The sequence below is a fragment of the Amblyomma mixtum genome, chromosome 2 (genome assembly GCF_055824585.1).
Source record: "Amblyomma mixtum isolate Tamu chromosome 2, ASM5582458v1, whole genome shotgun sequence".
NCBI classification, from domain to species: Eukaryota; Metazoa; Arthropoda; class Arachnida; order Ixodida; family Ixodidae; genus Amblyomma; species Amblyomma mixtum.
The window spans coordinates 52,772,656-52,780,465 of record NC_143013.1 but is presented as its reverse complement, the minus strand read 5'-3'; the positions used below and the strand labels follow the sequence as shown (position 1 = coordinate 52,780,465).

The 7,810-nt window shown below is 44.1% G+C and overlaps 1 long non-coding RNA gene across 1 annotated transcript; it reads right to left on the bottom strand.

Annotated features, from left to right (window-relative positions):
• Positions 1-1,531: 1,531 nt before the first annotated feature.
• Positions 1,532-3,274, bottom strand: LOC149359356 (uncharacterized). The gene is made up of 4 exons (XR_016288269.1): positions 2,912-3,274; positions 2,720-2,807; positions 2,382-2,493; positions 1,532-1,794 (listed from the first exon to the last, which is right to left on the bottom strand). It is a non-coding gene; the product is annotated as an uncharacterized LOC149359356 (long non-coding RNA).
• Between the last annotated feature and the right edge of the window lie 4,536 nt (positions 3,275-7,810).

The following is a 7,810-nucleotide window of genomic DNA, read 5'->3' as shown; positions in this document are numbered from 1 at the left end:
AACGTTCTGATTACACCCGAGACGCCTTCAACAAAAATTGTGAACAGGTGCCTTCAACAAAAATCAAATAAGTTTCATTTGATTAAATTTTTGGAATAAAAAAATCACTTTCTTTTATTCGCTCTAGGAATTCACTGCCGCAGTGCGCATCTGGTGTCTGCTTCAGGGAGATCGCGATACAAACGTAATAGATTAGCGCAAGTGCATTCGCTAAACCGAAATTGTGCTCAGTTTTGGCAACGTCCAGAAACGAAGCAGTCGCCTCGTAATTTCGAATTATGCGTTGCGCTCGTGAAATATTAGGCGGGTGCTTCATAAACGCACGCGGACACGTGCTAAGCGATTCCTACGTCGTGCCCTGTGATTGCGCCTTTCCCGTGTTTTCTGATTTGCTATTTCCTTCCTTTTCTGCAAATCGTTGTGTTGGAAATTGTTGTTTTTGACCATTTTATTCTTCTGTTGCGTAATTTGCATTGCGGGCAATATAGCTCTTGCTCACGTCCTTGCATATTTACTCGCAAGTTTTTTTTTTTCTTTCGAACATGACCTTTATTGATGAAAACCGTCGAAAGTAGTTGCGAACCACAATTCAACATGCCTTTGTTTGTTTTTGCTTTTTTTGCGCGAAACTTCCACACCAACAAACAATTTGAGGATTCTTCGACGACCACTGAATAAATGGACTGACAACTGGCGTTAGACGCATGTTAACCTAGCTTGTTTGGCGCATGTACGGTACATGAAACTATGAAAGAGCGCGCATTCTGCTTGGATATTTTTTTTGCTTCATATTTTTGTTATTATGTGGTAACATTTTAAGCTATCTTGAACTAACAGAAGCCACATCATACGGCCCCACAAAATACGCCAGTGTCTCAAGTCGTTCTGGCGAAATGCATCTTGAAGCTCCAAGTTTTTCACTTCAAAATTTTCAGGCTTTTGCTGCAGCTTTGTAGCAATACTTTGACGCTTCCGTCCCAAGCAGCACAAATTGATTGGTCCAACCGTGGCAAAAGAGTGGCGGAAATTGGCATGAATATTGGTCCTACACTGGCATTTGAGCAATCCGAGACTTTTTCCAACAATGGCCCTTCATTCATGCCAAGATTGTGCCTATACTCAGCCAGTCTAGCTGCCAGCATTGACCCAACATTCAGCCAGTCTATCCACAAATGGCCAACGTTCGTGCCAAGACTATGCCCATGTTCAGCCAATTTATTAATTGTGGCCCGACATTCGTGCCAATACTATGCCCATATTCAGCCAATCTCACGCCAATAGTATGCCCACATTAAGTCGATCTGTCAATAATGGCCCGAAATTCGCGCCAATAGTATGCCCACATTCCGCCAGTATCAATAATAGCCCCAGGTTTGCTCCGACTTGGGCCACTTTTCCACCCTTGATCTAACTTTTATAGGTGGCATATCAATTGCAAGGCCAGTGGGAAATTGTACGCGATCGGGGGTCCCATCTAGTTTTGTACCACACCTCTTGCTGGCCAGCAACAAGGCAGACATATACCGCTTGTTTTCCACCAGCCGGAGCTTGTATGTGTAACATTTTACATATGAGCAGTCAGCAGACATACAAAAAAGAAAGAACGGATTCAAAGAACAAAATTTATTGCATCTACGGTGCCAGTACATCGTGAAATGCATTGTGCCGGAGCCGCTGAATCGATGAGTCATATCGGCACTAATCGTTGCACTCCTCTTGTAAGAGAACTTTTGCAGTGCCTTGAAACAAATTCCTCGCCAAGCTCTTGCACGATGACCTGGCTGTACATCGCAGCTGCAAAGAGGTGCATGATGTGATCATGAGTGTAAGTACAACCATCGCAGAAAAAAGACAAGAAATAAAATAACACATTGATCTTAGTGGCGCGCAGTGTGCGAGAAGGTACTGGCAACATATGTTGAAAGTATAATTTCTAAATGACTCTTAATATAAATCCCCACACTAATAGCAAAATGTTGAATTGAATTTAACAATTTTTTCCCACCGTATTGCTAATTTCTAATACCAATTTGCCGTGTCACACCCTCAAATGCATATTAAAAGTCACAAAAAGAGATAAATATAGTGTTTAATACAAATCAATCTATTTTTATATTTCCTATCAAAATTATATGTCTATTGCGAGCTGGTTGTTTGCCTTTTTGTTCCAGCAAAGTATGGCACAGGTGGTAGCAGCTCCTCCCTATTGAACAGCTGTGAGCATTTTTTTTTTCGCTATGAAATATAATATTCCATGCAAAGACGGCTTGCACAGTTTTGCGAAATGCGCTGAACGCAGGAGACCGAATACACTTTTTTTAAAGTAAGCAGATTATCGATGCCGCTTGGCATGCATGTAACGGGGCAGACGGGAATCTTACTTGAAAACCACACGAAATCACTCTTCCGTTAGTCCATGGGTGATTAATTCCGAGACAACATGGATAAAGTTCGCTGGGACCAGGAATTCCGCTTTTTCTCGTACGCCTGCAACTGGCCAAGACAAGGGCACCCGGCACGGGAATATTACACGCGGCCAGAAAACTGCTGCAGTGAAAGAATAAGCGCTTCTGGTACTCATCTTGCACAAACGATAGACGACCAATGTCGTAATGAACGCAACATGAGTCGGGCCACACGACACTCCGCCACGGTGATTGAAGAGATATTCAACATTCGGTAAATCCATTTTTTCAAAGCTGAAAAATAAAGTTCTCACCATTCTGTGCATGCCTTTGCGCTAGACATTTCGCTGTGAAAGTTGCCATTCAGAAGTTGGCGCCAGTGCTTTGTCGCTTTCTCGTTTCCTGCCGGAGAAAAAAAAGGTCGGCGCTGATTCAAAGCGGCAATTACGCCAAGAACCTTATTCATTTCCGAACACATTTCAATATAAAAGTATGGTGGTACTCACAAATAGAATCTTGCAGGCCAGGCTACTGAATTCCGTCATAATTGTCAAATCGTATCGGGTGCGGATTCTCGACAACGAACGGCGTCAGCTTGAGCGCGCATGCTTCGTCGGCACGCTGGTTGTGTGGCTTTTCGCCGCCTTGCTAGCTACAGGCGATACTCGTTGGGCGAGTGTTCGGGAAAGGAGGAGACCACGATGGGACAGGTTTCTTATATTTTTCGGAGAATTTGCTGCAGCAAGAGAAACGGCAGCTGGAAAAGGGGTAGAAGAAAATCTAGGGAGGGTGGATGAGCGGCGTTGCGCTTAGTTGGGCGCGAGGGGAAAACAGGTTAGAGAAGGTCAGTGTACCTAAAATCACAAAAAAAAAAAACTCCTAGCATGGTGAGGGCCAGCGCTCTTCCAACAAAGAGGCTCGGCCCGGCAAAAGGCGGCTGTATGGGACTTCAAAAAGGGGGTGGAGAGGGGGGGGGGGTGAAATGAGTGAAAGAATTCCGGAATGTCCGGAGGGTGCGCCATAGGCGTTGAGCACGTGAAAAGCGGCAAGGAAACGACAATGCGGAGATGTTGGAAGTGGAAACGTGGAGCTTGGGCATGAATTTCGTCAAAACGGCTCCAAACATTAGCGTAATCTCTGCGGTCGTGTGCCTCTTTGGTTGAAGCTGAGATAAACGTGTTACTATGAAAATACCGGAAATATAAAACAATAAATAAAATTAGCGGGAACAATGCGTGTTCTTTGAGTGTTTCATATATGATACTTGTGGCGGACAAAGTAGGATGACATACGTCCAAGCAACACCATTCATCAATATAATCCAATGATTCGCTTCTAGAGCGACGAATACCCTACATTTTATACACACCAGTGTAGGCAGGTCGGTCTAAGCCGTCATGCGGCCCACCCGTGCGTGTCTGCGCTAGCTCGAAATGACGCGGCGCGCTAATCAGCAATGCACCTGTTATGGCTCATTGGTATTAAGGATACGCGCAAAGAAAAGGCAAAAATAACTAGTGGAAATGCGACCGGGAAAAAGTTCCGATCTTTAATTTGATAAACGTTATAATTTAAAGCAAAAACGTGTGCTAGAGCCGTCGTTATAGAATACCCAAAAAGCACAGCAGAATAACAAAACAATTTGCGACATTAAAAAACCTAGCCACCTTAGCTTCGCGGCTTCAGGAGGCCGAGCCGTTTGTTCGCTTATTATTATTTTTTTAATTTAACATACATCTACATTTTCTTTCTCGTCTGCTGCTTCTTCACGCAGTAAATGCGCAGCAAGTTGTTCACGTCAACTGTTTATTTGCGATAAAACCAAAATCCCGTTTTACTCACATCGTTTCTTCTCTCAAAATGCGCCACGCAATAATTTGTGACCTAGTGGAAAAAGCGATTTATTTGTTTTTTTCTAGGGTGAGCATCCTGTGGGTGAGGCATTGTATTCCGGATTGTGTAATACGATTCAGCGTTTTGTGCAGCATAAACTTATTAGTTAAGTTGAGCCTATATCTTGAGACACGAATTTGAACCGGCAAACTATAATCGGGGGCTGTGGTATGCGAGGTATGCGAGAGATATGCGAGGCAGTACGTTAATTAGTGCGTTATTATACTATTCCTCGAATCGAAATTTCATTTTCTTGATTGTGGCACCTCTTTCTCTCTTTCTTTTTTTTGCATACCATAATTACAAAAGACGCCGCTTTTCAAAATTCGTATACCTTCGTGAATGAATCTGACCTCTGCTCACTTTCGCGCAATCAATTACATCGCGCTTTTTATTGTAATTTCGCGTCAGAGTTCGACGCTAGCGCTGTTGTTGGTCATAAAAAATAAATAAATAAACAAGTCCGAATATTAAAAAAAAAACGAATTGAGAGAAATAACCACATATAATCACAGGGACATCCTTTGGTGTGTCGTGGAGCGGCACTGCAAATACAGGGAAAACAGCGGACAAGTAGGGCCATCATAGCGGGTGTTATGAGGCGGCACTGCCAATATGGGGACGACAGCAGAAATTTAGGGCCATCGTTGGAGGCGTAACTAAGTGGCATTGCCAATATGGGGAAAACATCGGACAAGTAGGGCCATCGTTGGTGGTGTAACTAAGCGGCATTGCCAATATGGTGAAAACATCGGACAAGTAGGGCCAATGTTGGAAATGGCACATTGTGGCAGTGCCAATATGGGGACAATGAAGGCAACATTGGTCCTGTATAGGGCCACACATAGCCAACAGACTCCCAATATTGGGCCAACGGTTTGTGCTGCCTGGGGTGTTTCCCATCCACATCTCTCTTGTAGATATTCCTTTCTGTACTGCCTGTGGCCATGTGACTCATTCTCCAAAAATTCCAAACCCTTTTCACGTGTTTTGGCCTCTTTCCCTTTCTCTTTCAAGTCTTCAAGTCCAATATCTCCCACCTGTTCTCCCGGCCGTGCCCTTTTCCAGGTAGCGGGCTAACACCCCACCCCGCGAAGCGCTATTTTTTCTTTTTGGTTGTCACTTTCTCAAACCTGTTTTCCCTCGCGCGCAGCTACGCGCTTCGCTGTTCCTCCACCTCCCTGTCTCCACCTTTCAGCTCGAGGACTTTTCTCGGAACCGCAAAACCTGTGTAAAGGAAAATTCCTCTCTCCCCTCCAGCCAACCCGCCCCCCCCCCCCCCACACCATCGTCTCCACTGCTCGTCTTGGAACCGCGCGACTCATCACAATAAGACATTCTTGACTGCACGGCGGAGCTCAACCACGTGCAAACCAACGCGACGAAAATGCATGCACACTCGAGCTAGCACCGTTCATAGTCTGCGCACGCGAAAAGCCACTCCGACGCTGTTCGTACCGCCTGCAAGATCTTTTGTAAGTACTAAAACTCTTTTATCTTGATATACGTCTGGGAGTTAAAGTGGTTTTTGTAGTAAATGTTGCTTTGACTACATGCGCCTTTATTTTTTCGGCAGGAGAAGAGAGCGAGCCAAAAAGCACGAGGACGACTTCTGTGTACCCACTCTCATTGCGAAATGGCTTGCTTGACGTCGTGCGCAGTGGAATTGTGGCCGAATGGTGAGAATTTAATTTTTCGTCTTTGGTGAGATGAACTCACTAAAGATTCACTACTTTGGCTAACAGCGGGTTTGAACTCATATGAATTGAGATAGGATGCATTCGGGAATATGTCCTTTACCGCTTATGCACGACGGAAATCAGAACCGCTTAATTAATTTTCCACTGCAGACTAGTTGGTAAGGATATGTGTAATACTTCCGTAGTGTTTCTTTTTGCCTTCTACTCTTGCAGACTCAATAGAAAATCCGCAATTACTGGTTAAAGCTTTTGCCCAAGTTCTCTCGCAATGAAAAAGGGCATTTCTCTGGACTATCAGACTAGTATTTTTGTGTGGTTTTCAAGTTGCAGTTTCGAATCCAACTATAGCATGCATGCGAAGCAACTAAGGTAAAACAAAGGTGCCCTGAGTTCCTTGCGTTCAGCGTATTTCGTCAAAAGTCGCAAGCCGCATTTTTGACCCCATTAAATAAAACTAATCAAAAATGTTGTTTTGACGTCCATGTGGAAGAGACGCTACAACCTGTGCATATTTACTGGAATAAAAAATTACCTCGCAATTTAGAGACACAAGTTATGATATTAAAACAAAATAATACATTAATCTGTTTCCAATATCACATTAATTTCCTTATCTCGCATTGAATATATTTACTGGGAGTGCGACACGACGCATTAAACTAAATTAAACCATTTGGTGTAAGAGAAGTTTAGTAAATTAAATTCCACTTTGTGCAACTAATGTGGGGCTTGTTCTAAAGAATAAATTAAAAATTATCCTGTAAAATATGTTGCTAGTGTCTTCACGATTACTGTGTTTCACAAAATTCGGTGTTATTTTTGTTATGTTTGTTATGTTATGTTTGTTTTTGTTCTGTGATGGCCATAATTCAACTTACCATGACATCATGCATCTCTTTGCAGGCTTGGCACTTCGTGAGGCCATCGTGCAAGAACTGGACGAGGAATTTATTTGAATGCAGTCCAGCAGCCCCTTTGCAAGTGGAGTGCAACGATTACTTCGTATATGACTGATCAGTTCACTGGAGGACAGCTCCGTTGAGCGCTTTATGGATGCCTTAGCCGTGCCGCAGCAGCTTGCCGAGATGCTTTGTCCAACCTGATCGGCACTCACCAAACTTGAAAATAAATTGTTTTCCCACAGCCTCTGCCACCATGCTCTTGGGCCCCTTTTCTTTACTCCCCAGGGTGGCTGGTGGTAGCGCAAACCATCCTGTGTGCGCTAGAAGCGTGATTCTTGTAACTCAAAGCAATAAACGGGTCTTTTTTCTGGAATTCTTTCGCACCCTCATTTATGAATATTTGCTAGGTAGAATGTTATGTATGTACATCTATCCACAGTGCCGGTCATTGGCGAGTGGGTTAATTGCATGTGCCAGCGTTCGAAAGCTGGATGCCATTATTCGAAAGCTGGATGCCAATATTCGAAAGCTGGATGCCAATATTCGAAAGCTGGAAACCATTATTCGAAAGCTGGAAACCATTATTCGAAAGCTGGATGCCAATATTCGAAAGCTGGAAACCATTATTCGAAAGCTGGCTACCAATGTTTGAAAGTTGGCTACCAATGTTTGAAAGTTGGATGCCAGTATGAGACCTTTGCTGGTCCATGCTGCAGAACGAACATCGGGACTGCGTTGGCCGCTTGATCGGCCGAGCGTTGGCCCAAAACTGGCATGAAAGTAAGGCCAATGTGTGAAGTGGTAGCGCTCGGCCCAAATGCCAGTGTAGGACCGATGTTCGTGCCAAGTTTTGCCAACACTTGCGCGACGTTCGGCCAATGTTGTTGTGCTGCCTGGGGTCCTTTTATAT